The 8,965-nt window shown below is 34.5% G+C and overlaps 3 non-coding genes across 3 annotated transcripts; all 3 read left to right on the top strand.

The window, feature by feature from the left end:
* The first annotated feature begins 3,463 nt into the window (after nt 1-3,463).
* On the top strand, nt 3,464-3,582 carry LOC149411285 (5S ribosomal RNA). The gene has a single exon (XR_016304941.1). It is a non-coding gene; the product is annotated as a 5S ribosomal RNA (ribosomal RNA).
* A 323-nt stretch (nt 3,583-3,905) lies between these two features.
* LOC149411284 (5S ribosomal RNA) lies at nt 3,906-4,024 on the top strand. Its single transcript, XR_016304940.1, has one exon. It is a non-coding gene; the product is annotated as a 5S ribosomal RNA (ribosomal RNA).
* A 323-nt stretch (nt 4,025-4,347) lies between these two features.
* On the top strand, nt 4,348-4,466 carry LOC149411283 (5S ribosomal RNA). The gene has a single exon (XR_016304938.1). It is a non-coding gene; the product is annotated as a 5S ribosomal RNA (ribosomal RNA).
* Nucleotides 4,467-8,965: the final 4,499 nt, after the last annotated feature.

Here is an 8,965-nt window from a genome sequence, read left to right as displayed (position 1 = left end):
TTTCGAGGACCGGAGTAAAACCGACTCATGACCGTCACGAAAAACCGTAATCACTTCGCTATAGGAGCCTAGCTTATATACCTAGTTTAGGTCACTCTCTAAGCCCAGCTTCGCGGTCTAGAGGCAGAGCCCCCGACTGTCGTCGTGAGGAACCGAGGTTCGATCCCCGCTTTAACTATTTTTTTTTTCTTTTTGTGATTTTTTTAATACGAGGAAAAGTGATAAAATGTTCTCGTGCTGCGACTTTTAGATATTTTGACTATATGATATTTTGGTCGAAATAAAGCTTACAAATCGAGCCGGTAGAGTCGCTCGGTATTTTGATTAATTGTGTTTATTTTGAATCATTAAAATTACTAATCAAGGCCGATAACGCGACTAATTACCCTCGCAGACGTGCGTGACAAGTTTTTTTAGTAAAAGACACAGCCGTAAGTGAGTTTTAAAAAAATTTAGAAATGTTTTTCAAATTCAGACTCCATACGGGTATGAGACTATTAAAACACGATAGATCTTTTCCAAAACGGACAAATATACGGAAATATTTTGAAAAACGACAGATATGACTTCACACTGCCAATATATCTTCGATTCGACCCTATATAAAGCGTTAACGAGACGTTATGTGATATTATTCATTTGCCGTGTTTGAAAACGAAAATTTGAGCGGGACAAGTCAATTGACGAGTACATGTTGTATACGCGGTTCTCGTCGCGCGAGATACCTCTCCTCGCGGTCTAGAGGCAGAGCGTTCGACACTCGTTATGCAGGACCCGGGTTCGAATCCCATATTTTTATATATTTTAATTTTTTTTATCACATGCTACTTATAAATATGTCAATAGACAGAAAAAAGAGAGAATGAAATGAAAAAAGAGAGAGAAGAATACTAAAAGTTTCACTTCCGTCGTGCGTAGGCTTGCCACACACTGTATGTTTTTAATATTACATTTGTTTACTGACTATCATCTAATAATATTACAACACAAATCATAAAATACGAACTGAAAAACAGTATAAATTAAAAAAGAAATTGGAAGAAACCAAGTTAAAAATTGGCTGCATTTGAATAAAATAATGAAAATTTCACAAAAAAAATGTCAGTAATTTTATGAAATCGAAACATTGTTTTGAAAATATAAATGATTTATGAAATATCATAGGAATAACTACTAGTTTCTGTGTAATACATTAATTTTCCTACTTTTTCAATTCATAGCAACAATTTTTTATTGTTTTTACATTATTTTAGTAGTTATACATTAATAGCAGAAATAATAAACATTTCAAAATTATGAAAATGATCTATTAAAAAATATTTACTTTGAACGAGGTAAAAAAATGAACCATCCTCTACGTAAGGGTATAATTTTTTTAAATTACACCAACCATACTACACATCTACGCTCTTCACTGAAATAATAACCAGTAACATCGTGAAATGATAACAGTTTTCAGCACGTCTGTCCATAAAGCTGTTAACCAGCTATGTTTACCGCCACGGGGAGTGCACGTGATGGTTGTTAATGCCACGTTGATGGCACGTGAGAAGGGCGCGACGGCACCATGCAGTTCAGTTTATGTCAATGGTACGTGATAGTGTAGTAGCTCAATTTGCAATGGATTTTGCTAACGTGTATGGCAATAGAAATTGTGTTGTGGAAAGAAGGGTGTTTTCCTAATGTGAATAAAAAACTAACTTATTAAATCAAAATCAAGGTTTTTTCTGAAATCATAAATTTTTTAATATAAATTTTTTATATTTATTTTTTTTTGTTCAGTTTTTTTTCGTTTGTTTTTTTACATACTTCTTACAAATCTGAGTAATATTCAGTTTGATTGTAAGATATGTCATTTTTAAATTTTTGTAATACATTAAATATTATCAGAAAGTTTCGTTTCTAATAAGATTGAATTGTTACTTGAAACATGTTGCAGTAATTAAAAATACGTTTATTTCTGGAAACTAAAATTTTATGTAGTAAGTGAAAAATAGATTTTATTTTTATTTTATTTTTTTATTTTTTTATTTAGTTACTATTTTAAATAATTAGGTACATTTTTGTATGGCACATGAAAAAAAATATATTTATAAAATTAAAACAGATCATTGAAGTCCTCCTCACTAGGAAATCCTGTGCTGAGGGGGACTGTTAGTATACGTTTTCAGCGACTAAGATGATGTTTTTAATATATTAGCTAGTTCTTCTTCCGATATTTCCTTAAGCCAAGATTTGATGTCCTTAATGTAATTATTTTTCGTTTTCCTTTGTTTGATATTGAGAGGTAGTTTATTATCTAATTTTATTGCTAAAAATTCAGAGTTTCTTTTTCCAAAGGTAGAATTACATTAAGGAATATTTAGCATGTCTGTTTGCTTGGCTCTGGTTTTATGAACGTGAGAGGGGTTTGCCTCTGGTTTATTTTTTAAGTGATGAACTAGAATATTTTTAGCATAGATTTTTTGTAAACTTGAAACATCAAACAGATTAAAAATATCAGTAGTTGGCGTCCTTACGGGGAGCTTTAATATGGTCTTTATGATCCAATTTTGAGTTTTCTTAGTTGTTTAATGTGGTTTGATGATGATGAGGCCCATCCTATTATTCCATATTCCAGTAGAGAGTGGCATAGAGCATAATATACTCTCTTTAGATCTGTAGTTGATAAGATATTTCGTAATTTTTTGAGGAAATAGATGAGTTTTGTTAGCTTTTTTGAGGTTCCTTCGATGTGTGCATCCCAATGAAGTTTGTCGTCAATTACGATCCCAAGATATTTAATTGTTTTAGTTTGGACTATATGCGGGCAAGAACATTGCGGATATTTGTTTAGACATTCATGTAATTTGAGTGTATGCTCATTCGTTGGTTGACCTCTTTTGGTTTTAGAGAATGTTAGATATTTAGTTTTACTCACATTTAATGTAAGGGAGTTTGCTTTTAACCAGTTTTGGAGTACAGTCAGACCTTGCTCCGCTTTTTTATGTGTGCTTGTCCAATTTTTTTCATAGAATATAATGACAGTGTCATCTGCAAAGCTCATTATGTCTCCTTCAATGGGAAGACTCATAAGGTCATTAATATAAATGAGAAATAGTATTGGACCCAATTCGCTTCCTTCAGGGACCCCGTACTTGATTGATAGAGTCTTGCTACTTTTTTTGCCAATTTGTACATACTGTTCTCTTCCAGTTAAGTAACTTTTAATAAGATTTAATTAGATTTTTCACTTAGTAACAGTTTTTGAATTAAAACCATGGGATGAAGAATCGTTTCTGCACAACCTCCCCATCCCACTATACCATATGTAGTAATTGATTGAAAAAAGTGGGTGTGTCAAGCCTACGCAAGACAGAAGTGAAACTTCTAGTATTCTTCTCTCTTATTATTAGGGCTTTTTTATACTAATTTTCATATATTTATTGGCAGGTAGAGTAGAAATTAATATTGTTTAGCGTTTGCCAACGACCATACCATGTTGAACACACCGGTTCTCGTCCGATCACCGAAGTTAAGCAACATTGGGCGCGGTCAGTACTTGGATGGGTGACCGCTTGGGAACACCGCGTGCCGTTGGCCCATTTTTTATGGTAATTTCATGTTTTTTTTTATTTTTTTATCGTTACTATCATTAATAATATCATAAAATTCTTTAACTTTTCAAGTATGCTACAGGCCTAAAATATTACTTAGTGGATTGATATTATGGTCAACCATTGAAAAAAAAAATTCCTGCAAAGTTATGGATGTAATTACGATCTTTTTCAAGCGCGTATGTAATGATTATTTTTATCAACGTCGCACACACCTTGCTAATGTTTTCAGTATTATTAGGGCTTTTTTATACTAATTTTCATATATTTATTGGCAGGTAGAGTAGAAATTAATATTGTTTAGCGTTTGCCAACGACCATACCATGTTGAACACACCGGTTCTCGTCCGATCACCGAAGTTAAGCAACATTGGGCGCGGTCAGTACTTGGATGGGTGACCGCTTGGGAACACCGCGTGCCGTTGGCCCATTTTTTATGGTAATTTCATGTTTTTTTTTATTTTTTTATCGTTACTATCATTAATAATATCATAAAATTCTTTAACTTTTCAAGTATGCTACAGGCCTAAAATATTACTTAGTGGATTGATATTATGGTCAACCATTGAAAAAAAAAATTCCTGCAAAGTTATGGATGTAATTACGATCTTTTTCAAGCGCGTATGTAATGATTATTTTTATCAACGTCGAACACACCTTGCTAATGTTTTCAGTATTATTAGGGCTTTTTTATACTAATTTTCATATATTTATTGGCAGGTAGAATAGAAATTAATATTGTTTAGCGTTTGCCAACGACCATACCATGTTGAACACACCGGTTCTCGTCCGATCACCGAAGTTAAGCAACATTGGGCGCGGTCAGTACTTGGATGGGTGACCGCTTGGGAACACCGCGTGCCGTTGGCCCATTTTTTATGGTAATTTTATGTTTTTTTTTATTTTTTTATCGTTAACATCATAAAAAATTTTATATCATTCTTTAACTTTTCAAGTATGCTACAGGCCTAAAATATTACTTAGTGGATTGATATTATGGTCAACCATTGAAAAAAAAAAAGGCGTTAAAAACAAAAAAATTATGTGCGATGGCCGAGAATCGAACTCGGATCAACTGCTTGGAAAGCAACTACGCTGACCATTACACCACCAACGCCAGTTGTCGAGATGAGCTAAGAAGCATTTATATTTTACTTCAAAACTTTGACTAGATCAAATGAACTTTAATCGGTCCCGCATTTTCGTTTCGGTCATGAGTTGGTTTTACTCCGGTACTCGAAATTGCATGACGCGGGTAAAGAAGTTTCACTTCAAAAGTGCAAAGTATACACATCTTAGTGTTTGTAGGTTAAGGATAGATCTGAGAGAGTAGAAAATGTAGCATAATTTGCGAAGCCTTTTTGTTGTAGAATTTATATGGGCCTCCCATCGCAGTTGATTGTCTATAATGACCCCCAAGTACTTAATTTCGTTTGATATTATAAGGTTATCGCATGAACAATTTTTGTGAGGTGATGTAGCCATGTTGAAGTTCTGTGAACATGAATGTATGGTAAGTTTATGATAGTTTTGAGGGAGATTAGGTTTGCGTATGGAAAAAAGTAAGTATTTAGTTTTCTCAATATTTAGAGTGAGGAGGTTGGACACATTACACATATTAATAAATGTATATAATAATACCTTTATATAATATTGGTGAAACTGAGCAATTCCATAAATATTTGAGGTGCTGCACGATTCAAATTGATGACTTTAAATGCTATCCATTTTCGAGGCAACTGTTCAAATCAATTTATAACTTTCTTATCTGTGGAAATTTTCAATTTGGCGTGCCTTTCGCCTTCCTGCCCACCCGTTCATTTCTTTTAAAATTCTCCAGTAGTTTCACAGGACGGAAACGCTGCCCAGGAAAATGTTCCGCAAATGGTATTACAGTAGAACAAGTTCAGAAATAAACCACCATTGAAAAATTAATGTATCTTACATAGATGCGTATAATTAGATATGACATTAAGCGCCCAGAGTAACTCTGGTCAAGTAGAGTCCATTGGTCTTGCGATTTAAAATTCGACCAGAATAAATGGCCGTCTTGGACACTACGACAATGTAAAACAATACAGGAAAGTTTATTTATTTTATTAATACAAGCCTTAGAGGGTACATATGGTTTTTGTGATATTTCACCCTGCATGCTAGGGATGACTCTGTGTTATGGAGGGTGAATTTTACAGTTCTGGAAAGAATAACATTAATTAAACAAGTAAGTATACATACAAGATCTACAATCGTAATGGTTATTAAATGAAATGAAAGTATGAGAATTATTTGTTTGATTATAACAATGTAGATAATTATAATGGTGGAATGGATTACATGTATAATCAGAGTTACGCAAGTAAGGAACGTAAGCGTTGGTGTTGAGGGTAAGTGGTGTACATATGACTTTTTTTTTTATTTATTTTTTTATTTATTAACCAATATACATATAATACATAATTAATCAATATATATAATATATAATATTAGTGGTAACAATACCTCCCTAATTGAGAAAATCTCGTGTTTAGGGAGGGAGCACTATCAAATTGACAGTACTATACATACTTATCAGTTGTTACAATTTGGATACATGAAGGACTACTTTTTTTTATATATAATGAAAATATAAGTTGCAATTTTTTTTTTTTGTACATAATGATTTTTTTTTTTATACATATACCACTTGTTGTGGTTATGAGCACTGATGTGTGAGGGGTAAGTTTCAGTTGTGGTTATAGCTATGATGTTTTTGTATTTATGGATGAACCTGGTAAAATGATAGGAATTATTTGAGTAAGTGGTACCATAGGTGTTTAAAGATGATAATGGTAGTGAGAAATTTTTACAGTATCTTAACATAGTTCTGTCATAACAGAGTTCAATGACATTTTTATTGGTGTAGGTGGTGACTTTCTGGTACTTATGGTCAAATTCAATTGTATATAAATAATATTTTGGTATTGCAGGGTAATAAGCAATGTTTACATAAAGACTGTTGTAATAGAAATATATAATCATTAAGTAATATTTAGAGAGAATGTAAGTTTAGTTTAAATGCAACAGCAATAGCAGGGCAGCATACTCGCGTTGTTTCAGCTCTGGAAAGTTTTTTTATGTTTGTTTTATGTGAAACCGCACAAGAATCCCAACTGCTCACAACCGTCTGGAACCAGTGATACTATGGCATCTCCATTCGAGGTACGTTAGGTAGGGTAACCAGATAAATCATCACATCTTTAAAAAGTTATATAAAGTCATGGAAAGTGATGAAACAAAAAGTTTATTAACTTGGTTATGAAGGTTAGGTTAGGTTAGGTTAAAAAAATAATGTTTTCATCGTTTCTAATGACTTTATATCACTTTTTAAAAGTGTGTTGAAATGTCACTGTGTTGAGTTATCATGAAACCATTAGGTAGGTAGGTATGTAGTGGAGAGGGAAAGGAGATGGAAAAGAGGAAGGCTGAGAAGTGCCTGGCTATTCAGATATGGTCACCAAACACGGCCATTTCGAGCGGCAACCCTGGCGATACTAAGAGCATATTTTATTCTGGAACGTACCGTAAATATGCTATATATTATTTTATAAGACTAAATTGTAAAATAACACAAATACAATTTACTTGCGCACGTCGGGATTTGAACCCGCGGCCTCCGGCTTGCGTGTCGAGAGCTTTATCCCTCGACCACGGAGGCCGTTGAACCTCGAACCAAATTGAACCTATTATCTCCTCCCAACAAAGAAATTGATCTTGCGTTTATATGGGCCTGACAACTCCACGATTTAAACATTTTTAGTCATTCGAACGGTACATTTTTTTAATATTAAAAACCTATTGAAATATTCTTTTTTTTCTTAACACCTTCAAAATTGAAGTTGCCACACAACAATATGTTATTTATTTAACATGGGTATGGTAATTTACACTATTTACGAACTTTTCGTGAAATTAATTTTTAGGAGGGGCGAAAAATATGCGATTATATGCGACAGCGAGTATTCGAACATAAAACAAAACAACACTACTTGCTTTAGGCTTCTTTTTTCAAATCTTAATTCTTGTTTTCTTCGAAGGCAAGATCTTTAGGAATCGAAAAAAAAACAAGGGATAAGGCAATTTGGAAAGTAACTGGAAATTTGGGAAAATCAGTTATCTCGGTGTGGTTCTGCGCTGTGTGGAAAGCTGCGGACAGCTTAATGCCAGTGATACTTTGTTTCTTTAGCGTATTTGTGATCTCTGTTTTTTTATTATATTATATATTTTATCTCTGTTATTTCCTCCGCTTCTCTTGCCAAACACTTTGCCAGTGACTATGAGTTTCTCCATGTTGGATTTCTCAGTCTGGCGAGAAACGTTTCCAAAGTATGTTAAAATGCGTTAAAAATAATATTATTTGGACGATTTGTATAGCTCCGTTTTTGTGCAAAATCACCTCAAAGGCGATGTATGTAGACATTTGAAATATAGCCCAGATACTTGATTTGACCTAGATATAGATATATTATGCTTGGTGTAACTATAAGTGACCAGCTCAGGTACGGGGGCTCCATCGAAGCTAGAGTAAAGTTGGCCTCTCAGAAGCTGGGCGTACTGTACAGGGCCCGCAGATACTTTAATAGTACACAACTGCTCACCCTGTACAAATCGCAAGTGCGCCCTACTGTCGAATTTGGCAGCCATCTCTGGTCTGGAGCCCCAAAATACCTGAAAAAAACCCTTGACTCTGTGCAGAAACGGGCGGTCCGTTTGATAGATTCCCCAATCTTAACAAACGGACTGCAATCTTTAGGGCACAGGCGTCAGGTAGGTATGCTGTCCTTGTTCTATCGGTATTACAATGGAAGATGCTCTGAAGAACTAGCGTCATTGATCCCTTCGGCACCGGTGCGTAGTCGGGATACACGCCAAACGCGCGCCCAACATTTGTACACAGTTGACACTTGTCACATGAGAACGGGTCGCTTCTACGATTCGTTCTTAAGTTCAACAGCTCGGCTGTGGAACGAACTGCCGGCCTCTGTGTTTCCTCCCTCCTACAACATGGGACTCTTCAAGACCCATGTTCACTCCTTCCTCTCCACAAAAAGACCCTCCACACAGCATCCCCAAAGATGACATAGGCCCTGAGGGAAATTATTTTCTTCAGGGCCTCCTGTGTGGAGTAAATATAAAAAAAAAAAAAAAAGATACTTGATCTGACCTAGATATTTGATTTGACCTAGATAATTGATTTGACTTAGATACTTGATTTGACATAGATACTTGTTTTGACCTAGATACTTGAATTGACATAGATACCTACTTGATTTAACCTAAATACTTGATTTGACCTTGATACTTGAATTGACCTAGATTCTTGATTTGACCTA

This window comes from Hesperophylax consimilis, chromosome 26 (assembly GCF_061612785.1).
Source record: "Hesperophylax consimilis isolate HC1 chromosome 26, BYU_Hcon_1.0, whole genome shotgun sequence".
Taxonomy (NCBI): Eukaryota; Metazoa; Arthropoda; class Insecta; order Trichoptera; family Limnephilidae; genus Hesperophylax; species Hesperophylax consimilis.
Note: the sequence above shows the minus strand (reverse complement) of the source record. Positions and strands in the feature narration are given on the sequence as shown.